Source organism: Hoplias malabaricus, chromosome X2, assembly GCF_029633855.1.
Source record: "Hoplias malabaricus isolate fHopMal1 chromosome X2, fHopMal1.hap1, whole genome shotgun sequence".
Classification (NCBI taxonomy): domain Eukaryota; kingdom Metazoa; phylum Chordata; class Actinopteri; order Characiformes; family Erythrinidae; genus Hoplias; species Hoplias malabaricus.
This window is the reverse complement of record NC_089819.1, coordinates 22,683,313-22,697,123: the sequence shown is the minus strand read 5'-3', so window position 1 is coordinate 22,697,123 and position 13,811 is coordinate 22,683,313. Positions and strand designations below refer to the sequence as shown.

Genomic DNA, 13,811 nt, shown 5'->3' with positions numbered 1-13,811 from the left:
GGGAACGAAAAGCCCTTTAAATGAAGCTTAATCCATAACAATGCACATGAATAGAGCCCGTCTGAACTTACAAACTTTGAAGCGTTCATTAGTCAAGCCAAGTCCGTGATTAAAAGGCAGTAACACTTCAGGGACATATGTGCTGCTTATGGCCAGACCAACAGTCACTGGGTTGTTTTCCCCAGTTTGAACATTAACTAAACCAACATTCCTTCTCACTCTGGTATAGCTAAAAATACAACAGAATTATGATATCCAGCTCCAATTATGACATCATTCTCCACAGTAGTGTTGGCTGTACGTCGGTCATACTCTACAGTCTATACAACTAAACAAAGTTAATGTAGTTTCTAATCTGAGTTAATGAGTTAGCCATCTTTTTTTAAAGTGGCTTTGTTCTAAATACATCCCAAGGAACCCTCACAAAGGAAAAGTCTGTTGTTTAGACCACAAAGATGTGTACAAAAAGTGTTCAAAACAAATACCCTCAAATAAATGATTAAAATATTTAAATACTTGTACATCCCTCCCTAGTTGTCATGCCGACATCATTTGTAATGGACCTCACCATCTAAACTGTGAGCTGGGGTCCTGACTGAAGACGGATCGGTTCCCACTCGGGCTGTGCCATATTGTACCTTTCATACAGGTGTACATTTTAAAACAACTTAAAAAAAATGTTGATATATTGACTTGTATATGCGAAGACGTCATGCAGTTACGTGAGTCATTACGGGAGTCATTTACACACAGCAGTAAGTGTGATGGAAAGGGGGTCTGTGGAGGAAGAGAATAGTTTTGTGGTAGTTTATTTTTTTTTACGTGATTTATTTTATACAAAGTCTTAGTAAGTTTTTTTCTTTGTTTCTACTGAATGTTTGCAACTGTTGCATTTATTCTAAAATAAAACTTCATTCATTATCTGTAACCCTTATCCAATTCAGGGTCTCGGTGGGTCCAGAGCCTACCTGGAATCACTGGGTGCAAGGCAGGAATACACCCTGGAGGGGGCGCCAGTCCTTCACAGGGCAACACACACACATTCACACCTACGGACACTTTCGAGTTGCCAATCCACCTACCAACGTGTGTTTTTGGATTGTGGGAGGAAACCGGAGCAAACTCCTCACAGACAGTCACCTGGAGGAAACCCACGCAGACACAGAGAGAACACACCACACTCCTCACAGACAGTCACCCGGAGGAAACCCACGCAGACACAGGGAGAACACACCACACTCCTCACAGACAGTCACCCGGAGGAAACCCACGCAGACACAGGGAGAACACACCACACTCCTCACAGACAGTCACCCGGAGGAAACCCACGCGGACACAGGGAGAACACACCACACTCCTCACAGACAGTCACCTGGAGCGGGCATCGAACCCACAACCTCCACAAGGTCCCTGGAGCTGTGTGACTGCGACACTACCTGCTGCGCCACTGTCCCGCCTGGAATAAAACTTGCATGGATTAATGTATAAGCTTCATAACGGCACTTACTTACTGAGTCAACTTCCTTCAAACTAGACCCTAAAAGACATGTTTCATTCTTTCTACTTATTGTTTTATCATTGTATATTCTCACAGTGTCAAAACCAGCTGCCACATGGCACTTTCACCAAGAAGAAGAAATGAAAAAGAAGAAAAAACTGATCCTTTGTATTTAGGCCAATCTGTGAAAATCAACACAAAAACACACACCAGTGAGCAATGTTTTAGCCACATACACTATGGGCGATAAACACACACACACACACACACGCACACACAGAGCAGTGGGCTGCCAGCCATGGCACCTGGGAAGCAGTTCGGGGGTTGGGTGGTCACTTCAAGGTCACTTCACCCTGGATGAATGTTTCCTACCAGTCCTGGGCAATGAACCAGTGACCACCCAGTGTCTAACCTTAAGTCCACAGTTGCCCCAGGCAGGGTATTGGGTAAAGTTTTTAACCAGGAATAATGATCTTGTATTCACCTCACAGACTATGATACTTCCTCTGTGAAAGAATGTGGAAATAAATAACAATAATGGATATACAAGACTTTTTCCTGACAGCAAGTCAAACAACAGACACCATAAAGTTTACTACATTACTACAAAGAAACTCCATTCAGGACTTGAGATGAACTGTAGAGAACAGCTTGCATAACACTGGAAAAGGTGTATATTTAATGTGTTTCTTGGCTTTTGTCCTCTTGTGTAGTTCCTAGAAAAGTCTCCTTAGTTGTCATGGTGTTCACTACACTGCTGAATATGCATGCAGCCAATTTACATGGCTGAAATATTCTAGAACCATTTTTAATATGCTTAGGAATAGATCGTGGAAATGTGTGAAGGAAGGTGTCTGGGTCACACACACACTCAGTCGGTCAATTTATTACAGAAGAGAAGAGGTCATTACCAGGTAACACACAGCATTTAGCCTAAAGCAACATATCATTCCACATAAAAAGAGGACTACTACTTCAGTAGAGCACACATTTCCTTAGATATCTAGTGAATCTGCCACTGTTTTAAATCCACTCTAAGAAGTCACAGTGCTACCAGTTGTTATTAATTATTTCTCACTCGTTGCTCATTTAAAATGAGTGAAGAAATTCCTTGATCAGATCCAAAACTATCAAACAGCACCAGATATCAGTCCTTAAGTGGAACAGGGGATATATTATTATTATAACGTAAACTGAATGAAAAGTTATTTGTTATGATCACAGTATTGTTTTCAGAAAAAATATCTCTTTACTGTATTAAAAAGGTGCTGTGAGGATCCGAGTTCACCTACTTAGGTACTTAGCTCTACCCCTCCGGTTTGCCTACGGGTATGGTGCCTCAACCCTTGTTGGGATAGAGGGGTAGGGCAAAGAGTTGGGGTGGCATGGCCATCAAAATTATATTTTTCAGAAGCACCCTCCAAACATTCATTCATTCATTCATTCATTATCTGTAACCCTTATCCAGTTCAGGGTCGCGGTGGGTCCAGAGCCTACCTGGAATCATTGGGCGCAAGGCAGGAATACACCCTGGAGGGGGCGCCAGTCCTTCACAGGGCAACACACACACATTCACTCACACACTCACACCTACGGACACTTTTGAGTTGCCAATCCACCTACCAACGTGTGTTTTTGGACTGTGGGAGGAAACCAGAGCACCCGGAGGAAACCCACGCAGACACAGGAAGAACACACCACACTCCTCACAGACAGTCACCCGGAGGAAACCCACGCAGACACAGGAAGAACACACCACACTCCTCACAGACAGTCACCCGGAGGAAACCCACGCAGACACAGGGAGAACACACCACACTCCTCACAGACAGTCACCCGGAGGAAACCCACGCAGACACAGGGAGAACACACCACACTCCTCACAGACAGTCACCTGGAGGAAACCCACGCAGACACAGGGAGAACACACCACACTCCTCACAGACAGTCACCCGGAGGAAAACCACGCAGACACAGGGAGAACACACACTCCAAACAGAGTGTTGTCAATACCTTTATGAATCTTCAAAAAGATGGCTGTGTAATTGAAAAAAAAAAGAAACCTAAAAATTGAAGTACTTTTTTCCCTTTAAATAATAGCATGGTATTATCTTACTGTAAAGTTGTTTTACTGTCTGATTGCTCCATAACAAGCATAAAACATTGCTAGTAATATACTGATATCTCGGTAGTTAGCGAATCCATGTTAAATTGTGAATCATTTACATTCTCTTGCCTGTGGCTACTGCAACATTTAAGTTGGAACTGGAAGATTCAGACAAAAAGCTACAGAATAAGAAGCTGAATTCAGCTTCATATCATGGAAGAGTTGGGAGTGGATGAAAATATATGATTGTCAAATGCTTCTGACATCATATGATGCTCTAAATTTAACTAAAGTCCAGCAGTGCTCCTCTGATATCACTGCAGACTGGTAGAGCAGTGTCACCGCTAGTAGCCTGGGACTGTTGATTTGTTGACGTATCAGGCTCCTGAAGGATCGTCCCATTTCTTAGGGGAATATTTTAATCACTACGCCTTGAAACTAAGTTCCAAATAACAAGATCATACCGGAAAACGAGTGGTAGGGCTAAAAATAAGAAATGTAATTCACCCATAGTATATAGGGGAAATTAAAAACCAGAACAAAACATATACAGACAACTTTTTGTGGTTTATTCAAAGATTTTTCATGTCTTCTAAGTGTTGGGAATGCACTGCTACAGTGTGGATGCCTAACACCTTCTAGAGGAAGTGCTAAAATATGCAATGCTAATACAACACCAAGAAATAACAGTGCCAATGAGAGCTTCGCAGCTTTCCCTCACCTGTACGGACAACAATATTCTCCCAGCATGCCTGTGAAATGACTGTGAGCCTGACCTAATGACAGACGTGTGCTTGCTTATGACAAGCCTTTAAAGGACAAAAATCTGTTCCTCTCCCCTCTCTTCAACTTCATTTCTTAGAGCACTTCCTCTCCAAATTACAGTTTGTCCCTTTTCCCAGAAGGAGAAGATCTCATCCAGGTGTTTTGCCGCAGTAACAACACGCTGCATTACATCTGTAATAAACCGGAACCTGAAGAGGCTAATTGTAGCGTTCCTTTTAATGCCGGGGCAGATGACAGAACAAAAAAACAGGCATGCAGAGGGAGATGTAGAGAGAAAGAGATACAGATAAGGACTACGAAGAGAATGTGCACTGCTCAGCCGGCCGATTCGTCAACGTGTAAATCATCAGCTATTGCACGGCGCCTGGCCTTTAGCCAGCCCTCGACCTCAGGCTGAAGACAGACGGACCAAGAACAAGGGCATTCCTTTCAACGCAGAGCCATCAGGCCACAGAACAACTGACATTAAAGGCAAATAGAAAAAAGTGCAGCAAGAGTTGAGTGTATAGGTCCATCACAGTACATTCCACTTGACATGCGATCAAGTTACAGTAGAGGAGGAGGGGAAGAAAAAAAAGAAAAAGCATGAACCACTGGGGGTGACTTTTGTCCAAGCCTTTCATCTGGGAGTCTATTTTGGGTTGGCGATTCTATGAAATCTCAAAGGGATATCTGATTCTGGCCTAGCTGCAGCAGTGTTGCGGCACTATGCCCCTTGCATAGGCAATCGAGAACACCTCACAAAATGCATTATTCAGAGAGTGGAGAGCTTGGTGGTGCCAAGTAAAAAAAAAGATTGTTCTCAGGGTGATGGGCAGAGAAACCAGACTGATGCAGAAACAGTTTCAAGCCCTTGAAAGGACGTGCTATAGAAAGGGTGTCAAGTGTGGCCCTGGGGTCGAAACTGGTTTATATCTGGCCCAGCAGATAGAATTGGAATCTATGTTCTCAATTACACTCAACGCTCACTTTAATAGCTACACCTACCTTGTGTCTACATTCATTATCAATTTTATCAGTTCCAGGTCCCTTACAGGATTGTAATCCATCTGCTGGTCTGCATATTTTGTTAGCCACTTTTCTCCCTGTTTTTCAGTGCTCAGGACCCCCGCAGTTGTGCTGGTGCGAGTGGATCAGACACAGCAGTGCCGCTGGAGATTTTAAGCCCTGTGTCGACTCATTGGACACACCTACCTTGTTGGTCCACCTGATCTGACCTCACCTTCACCTAAATCATGCCTGCTCTGTAGGGTTCCTGAGCACTGACTGACAGGGAGAAAGGGGGCTAACAAAGTATGCACAGCAACAGGTGAGATACAGTCTGTAATTGTAGAATGAACGGTGTGTTTACCTGATTGGGGAATCAAACCTCAGTCTATCGCTCTGACTGTAAGAGTGTCACCCACGACAAAACACCCAACCAATCACTGCTTAGAAACCATTCCCAACCCCATCCGACCACCCCCTCTGTTTTGTAGGTGAGATTTGTTTGACTTGTTCATTCTGTAGGGTTGTTGACTTGTTGTTATCCAGTTTAGTTGACACTAGGCTTAAAGTAGATTGGATTAAAAGTGGCTGCTGCCTTTCGTCTAACTCCAGAAACCCAAGACACATTTTGGCTGGGAGAATACAGAGAAGGGTAACAGACTTCCTAAAGGCCTGGCCTTTCAGCTAAAGTTTGCTAACGAGGCCACACCTGGGCTGCGGTGATCAATGATGTGGGACAGTGAAGGGCCTGGGGCTTGTTTACCTTGTGCACCGTTGCCACAAATGGAGGCAGTCTTTGCTGATACAGTGCTTTATGAGAGAGTTTTGTCTAAAGGCTATTTCCTGCGGATGAGATAAAGCATGCTCACTTCCAAAGGCTTGTGTGGCTTGGAGACCAGGACAGGTGTAATTGTTTGGTATTATTACACTCTTAAGTGCATCGAGAAGCAGGGACTCTACAGCAGCCCTGCAGTCCTCAGCTGAAATAGCCTTTCAGTGAGCACTCGGCTCATGCAAGCACAAGCTTTGATCCCCTTTGGCTCCCCATTATAGATAATGATGACTGCCCTACCTGTAATTTTAGGTGCATATACAATGTACTGGAGTGTTTAGAAAAAGATATTATTCAGAACATGAACCTCTTACTAAAGGCTATGTACAAGGATGAACGTGAATAATCTCGATAGAGAAAGTGCACCACAACAAAATTAATATTAATTAAAACTCGATGTTCCCAGTCGCAATCCAAGACTTTGACAGAGTCACTGCTGGACTTTTATGGCTTTTAATTTGAAATGATGGCTACAGAAAAGGCAGACGTGATGACACTCGACTGCGGTGTCCAGCAGAGTCAGATCACAACAACATTTACAAACTGTGCTACATTTTAGAAACATCGGTGTTGGAGGGAATATTCACATTGGTCACGCCCAGCTCGAGGAGGAGGAGGAGTTAAAGCTTGTTGCCAAGTGGAAACAGAGGATTGGATTTAAGATTAAGCCCAATAAAGCCAATAAACATCAGAAAAATATTGCTGTGATCAGGTCCAATACCAAACTTTCACACATTCACTCACACCTAGGGACACTTTTGAGTCGCCAATCCACCTACAAGCGTGTGATATTTGGCACGTGGGAGGAAACCGAGGCACCTGGAAGAAGCCCCCGTGGACACAGGGAGAACACGCCAAACTCCTCACAGGCAATCACCTGGAGTGGGGATTGAACCCACAACCTCCAGGTCCATGGAGCGACCCTGGACCTGTTACACCACTGTGCCACCCATGTTTTACTCATTACGTACGTAATCTCAGCTAGAATGTTTCATAATGGTATATGGGGTCAGTCACCTCCGCTGTCCTCACTTAACCTCAAACCCCTATTGTGCACTATTCTATCCCTTAAGCCTGCTTGAAAGCGTCCCCGTTCTCAATCCCCTGTGGCTGCTATCTTTGGCAGGGAGGGGCTTTAAACCATGGTCAAAAATACACAGGGTCTATGCAAATGTTTCCCGAAGAGTTCAATGTGGAACGGAAATGTTTCATCAGATATTCCCTCTGATATAAATTTAGCCTTAATCAAAGGATGCATTTATCTTGTGAGGGACTGTGATGTGTTGCATCAGTTCCTTGCATACAAATGATTTCTGGCTGCATTTTTCTCCTCATATAAAGTGCATATTTAAGGCCAATTGTTGACACTGGATATCATTATACTTGGTGTTATTTTCACTGAACACAGTATGTAACAGTATTTAGCTCTGAGGTTTACACACAAGCAGGGGTATATTTTTAGATAGAACTTGACTGTAGTTCAACTACAATCTGGTCGAATTTTAACAGAATTACTGCGTTAGTTTAGGACTGAAATCTTAATACATTTCTGGTCTTGGCTGATGTTTGGGCTTGGGTCAACTCTGGACCACAGGGGAATTTGTACTGGGTCGGGCTTGAACAGAATGATTTCCTTGAGTATTGTTTTGGACCAAACTTTTTTAACCTTCATATCCTACCCCTTTTCCACAAGTTAGCATAGTCCTCTGGGGTCTACATTTACCATCTTTGACATGCTTAGGTCATAATTAGGCAATAATACACGAGAGGGAGTGGAGCTCAGTACACCGGTGCCAAAATCTCACGTTATAGCACAAACCTCGAGTGTATTATTGCGATGATACCACAGTTCGTTATCACCGCTTATTATTAGGTTTTAACATAAAGAAGACCAGGAAAATGTGTTTATTTGTTTGTCAACCTTCCACGAGGAAATATAGTTCCATTCCGTCACACATTCCTTCTTGCTCTTTTCAGCGAACTTTAACTTGTGCGACGTTAAACCCGTCTAAATCAGGACAGAACCAGAGATAAATGCATCAAGTCAATAAAACGCCATGGTTTAACGATTGTTTACAGTGGATTCAGATCCTAGTGATATATATCATACACTAAACGAAGGCAAGTTCTGTCTGTTTAAGTTAAAAGTGAGTCTTTTTGAGTATCGCTCCAGAGTTGTGCTGCTGAGCTGGTGAATGAGAACAGTGGAGAAAAAAGACAAGTCTCGATTCAAGTTAAACACAATCACTGAAACCACACAGACGTAGCAATTTACTTTTATATATTTCCGATTTTCTTTTGTTTATCAGAAAACAGATAATGGTGCCGTGTGCCATAACTCTTAATTTTACGGTACTTTAAAATGCGCAAACAGAAAATGAACCAGTTCTCCACTGGGTGAAAAAGTCCAGGCACAGCTCTGTCTTGTAAGTCGTTGCTAGGTTACATGTATTTTGCGTAGTGATACCTGAAGAGCTTCGGTCAGAGTGCCTTTATCGTGTAACATTGGCACTTCTGGCACATCTCTCAGCCAATCACATCGCAGGGTTGGAACTACCTGTGGTATAATACTAAAAGAACCATACAACACAGCACCATTCGCCCCTAGTTCTCCTCCAGTCTAAACGCCATGTTCAGAATTACTGTTTTCAGAGCCTTTCTCTTAGAACGGTAATGAGCCATTGTTCACTCCTAACTTGTTTCTGTTTTACTCCGTTTAACATAATGTTTGCTCTCTCACATAAACCTGGGTCCAGTGCTGTGACTGGAGAGACTCAGACGAGAGCATGGGACAATTATAAAATCTTTGCATTTGACCTGAGCATTTTAAACCTCCCCTTTAAAGCCCCATTACTTCTGTACCGTTGTTAAAGGTACTGTGACTTTTGTACATCCTCCACAAATATTAACACAACACCAAACCACAACAAGTTTTGACACTTAATGTTTAAAGAAGGAAAAAAAGTACAAGGAACATCCTGGTGGTCTACAAGCAGCAAAAAGAAAATGCAAATAAGCAAATGTTGACAGCAGTTGGGACAACATTACAGCTAGGTGCAACCCTCCCTCCGAAACACCCTGAAGAATTCAAGCTATTTGTTCCTGCTTTAATATGCTAAGTGCATTGTTTAGAAACCTCAGTGGCCATTTCCTTGCAGATCAGACTCTAATGAAATATGTTATTTGTTCGGTAAAATCTGTCATTAGCAGTCATCACAATGGGACTGTGGGTGACTTGGCACATTTGTAATTATTTGTACGAGAATGGTGTTGGCCTGATTTAGCCATATTTCAAGCCAGACATCTTCGGACAAATAACAGACAGGCAACTACTAATGGTCACTTAATCAGGGATTGCACTGAGCTTTGTGATTGAAGCTTGTATATCAATACATCAAGCAATCACTCCATAAAACGCATTTCACCCTGCACATACAAAGCTTCCACAAAGCGTAGATTGATGGGATTTACTTCCGTAATTTTCACTGTTATCAGTTTGGAGATTGGCCTAAAATATGGTTATTGATATGCAGAGACCTCCTGGTTACCAGGGAAACATACCACTCCAACACTGCTGTCTGCAGCGGGCCACCCTGGAAACTTATTGTCTTGCTGCTGGAACAAGGAAGAACATGAGCAAGAACCATAATCCGAGAGATGGAAGGGAAACCAAAGCAAAGACAGGCCTGGTCTGGATCTTAATTCCCTCAGGCGGCCATCCAGCTCTCTGCCATCTGACATCATCCATCTCCGTGGTATTCACAGAGGGAGCTATCAGCCATGTTCAAAAATGGAACAGAAACACTCATCGGGAACAGCTAAAGATAACCACACTTCTCTAGAGTTTTCTCTACAACAGAAGTTCCACAGCTATCACTGTGTTTACAGGTTTAAGAGCGAATGTCATCATCCATGTAGTTCATAACACTGTCAGTTTAAAGGGCTCAGTATTTTATACCTACACAAACTGGTCAATTCATCACATACACCCACCATGCACTAACACTAACAGGACTGCCACAGATCAATACACTATTATTGATTAGAGTAAATAAACTACACATATGTGTTTTAATGTAATATACTATATTCACAAAGAAATAATGTACAGTGTCAGTCAAAAGTTTGGACACGTCTTCTCATTAGTCATTGGTGGAATAGGGCTATTCACTCTATAGAACTGTGGACCAGCCCCTACCTCTGCACAAACCAAGTTATGGTCTCAAACACATTAAGAACGTGAGCACCAGTGATATGAAAGTGTCAAACAAATAAATACAGTGGAATTTGAATTCCTAACTTGTGTTTATTGATAGTCAGAAAACATGTTATTTCTTACTAATTCAAGGAATAAGGTTTAAAAGACCGTTGGTGCCCCCCCCCCCCCCCCAACGGTGTTCGGAAACTCTAATAGGCGTCTTGCCTGTGACGTAGATGGTGGACAACAACTCTAGAAGTTGCACTTAATTTAATGCACAATGACGAAAAGGTGTGTTGTTTTTGGCTGCAATCATTCGATGTACAGTGGGACATCTGTGCACAAATGGCCCAAAGATCCCACAATATCCAGAAAATGGACTAAATTTGTCCACTTTAAACGGGCACTTTGGAAAGGACCATCCGCTCACTCCGTTATCTGTAGCTCAATTCACTGGCGCTTTTCCAACAATATGGGCATGTAAGGACACCAACGAAAGGTGTTCAAGAGCCTCTGTAACATGGAGGTAAACAGGGTAAGGACACTCACTTCGCCTGTTTTAGTTGGTGTTAGTTAACGTTAGCTTGACTTGCTAAACTCAGTGGCTCAGATTATACTCGGCTATGTAGCTGTATTACGGAGGTTTATAGTGTCGGATGAATTCGAGTTCGACTTCGATCACATTTACAAGAATAACGGTACCTCTAAATTTGAGTTTAGCTTATTGCTAGGCTATTGTCATGAATAATGTTGGTTATTTAGCTAGATACTGTCATAACAGTCAGTCATAACGGTGTTTTACCGCGGCGTTGTTCAGCTGTTGTTCACCAGTGACGTCACGGTCGCGTTCAAGAATTTCCGTAGCGAGAATTAACCGCTTTTCCGTCAATTTAATAAAATTGTCGGTTTTAAAGCAAATTAAGCTGCTATTTTCATTTTAATTCATACTTATATATGTCAGTAACTAAAATAATGTGAAATGGAGGTCCATTAAGTGGTGCTTAGCCTTTAAATGCACACAGTAACAGTAGACATGCACACATTTGTAGAAAGGCTTGGAAAAAAAAAAAAGTACTAAAGAGGGCAAAGTGCAAACGGGATTAGAGACCTCTCCACTGTCGAGACCGAACACACACATACTTTACTAATGGCTGTGAGTTTAGCAGTGGGAAGGAACTACGAGACAAAGCAAAAAACCTCTTGGCAAACAAAGCAAATGATGAGAGAGAGAGAGAAGGACCAGCCTAAGGAAGAAGAAAATTCCGCTCGCTTTGTTTGTTGTTTGTCTGCTAAGCAAATTCTGTGTTGGCCAATGGCAAACTGAACTAATGCACTGGTCACTAAGTAACTCAAAGTTGCTTTAAAGAACAGCGCTTCCTGCATCTAAATTTAAAGACTTGATAACAGACTATGTCTATGGCTCTTAAAAAGTAAAGGTATAATCAGTCAAATCTAAGAGAAAATCTCTCATATGCTCAGTGGGCCAAAATGAAGTCAGTGCCTACAGGTTAATGTGTTAGAAAATGCTAAGCTGGACCACCCAAGGAAACACTGTGAGGTTAAAGACTTCCAGGAACTTCTTGGCTGTGGAACCAAACCAGTCTGTCGTCCAAGGACCAAGATAATGCAAATAAGCAATACTCACCCGTTATATTTGGTAACCAACAACACCAAACAACAACAAACTACAGACTCTGAAATGTCCTCAAATATTTGTTTGTCCATAAATGAACTGGGTTTCAGCTGTTTAGAGAGTAGGGGTGCACTACATATAATGTGTTTATCACAATGCTTTGTAATGTGCATATTGTTAAAGCTGGGATATGAATATGGGCTCTCCAACCAATTACAAATTTAAACTTTAAAGGACTGGCGCCCCCTCCAGGGTGTATTCCTGCCTTGCGCCCAATGATTCCAGGTAGGCTCTGGACCCACCGCGACCCTGACTTGGATAAGCGGTTACAGATAATGAATGAATGAATGAACTATAGGCATCTTATTATCTTCCATCCATCCATCCATTATCTGTAACCCTTATCCAGTTCAGGGTCACGGTGAGCCTACCTGGAATCATTTGGCGCAAGGTGGGAATACACCCTGGAGGGGGCGCCAGTCCTTCACAGGGCAACACACACACACTCACACCTACGGCCAATTCACCTACCAACCTGTGTTTTTGGACTGTGGGAGGAAACCAGAGCACCCGGAGGAAACCCACGCAGACACAGGGAGAACACACCACACTCCTCACAGACAGTCACCCGGAGGAAACCCACGCAGACACAGGGAGAACACACCACACTCCTCACAGACAGTCACCTGGAGGAAACCCACGCAGACACAGGGAGAACACACCACACTCCTCACAGACAGTCACCCGGAGGAAACCCACGCAGACACAGGGAGAACACACCAACTCCTCACAGACAGTCACCCGGAGGAAACCCACACAGACACAGGGAGAACACACCAACTCCTCACAGACAGTCACCCGGAGCGGGACTTGAACCCACAACCTCCAGGTCCTTGGAGCTGTGTGACTGCGACACTAACCTGCTGTGCCACCGTGCCGCCCATTATATTATCTTATTATACTTATTGTTATTGCCTCAATTGTTGGCGAGTAAATTTCCAGTTCCACATTAAGTGGTAAAGCAATTAATTTTAGCACCTGTGGCTACCTCAAAATTTAAGGAGTAACTGAATGTTCTGAACAACAAGCCGCCCAATAAGCAGCTGAATTCAGCTTCATATCTCAGAGAGTTAGGAGTGGCTGATAACATAGAATTGTCGACAACTTTTGAAGGTATATGATGCCCTAAATTGAACTATGTTAAAGTCCTGCAGCATTTTTCTGATATCACTACAGACTGGGAGCAGAGCACAGCAGAAGTGCTGCCCTTTATTGTGCTCTGACAATGTACCAGGCTCTTGAAGCGTTGTCCATATGAGAGTTTTTACCCACTACAACTTGTAACTCAGTTCCAAGGGGCAAAATAACACTCAAAACCAAGGGTAAGGAGTAAAATTTTAAATGGGATTGACCCCAAATCTTAATCAAGGGCGACATATTGAGGGTGTAGCAAACTGGGTTTGGGTTCCTTCATTCATTCATTCATTATCTGTAACCCTTATCCAGTTCAGGGTCGCGGTGGGTCCAGAGCCTACCTGGAATCATTGGGCGCAAGGCGGGAAAACACCCTGGAGGGGGCGCCAGTCCTTCACAGGGCAACACACACACTCACACACTCACTCACACCTATGGACACTTTTGAGTCACCAACCGCCACGGTTTTTGAGAAACCGAAGCACCCGGAGGAAACCCACACAGACACAGGGAGAACACACCACACTCCTCACAGAGACAGTCACCCGGTGCGGGAAACAAACCCACAACTTCCAG

The 13,811-nt window shown here is 43.2% G+C and overlaps 1 protein-coding gene across 1 annotated transcript in view; it reads right to left on the bottom strand.

Annotated features, from left to right (window-relative positions):
* Window positions 1-13,811, bottom strand: part of LOC136677369 (extracellular matrix organizing protein FRAS1-like) — a 177,743-nt gene that overhangs the window by 157,656 nt on the left and 6,276 nt on the right. The gene's annotated exons all lie outside the window — the stretch shown is intronic.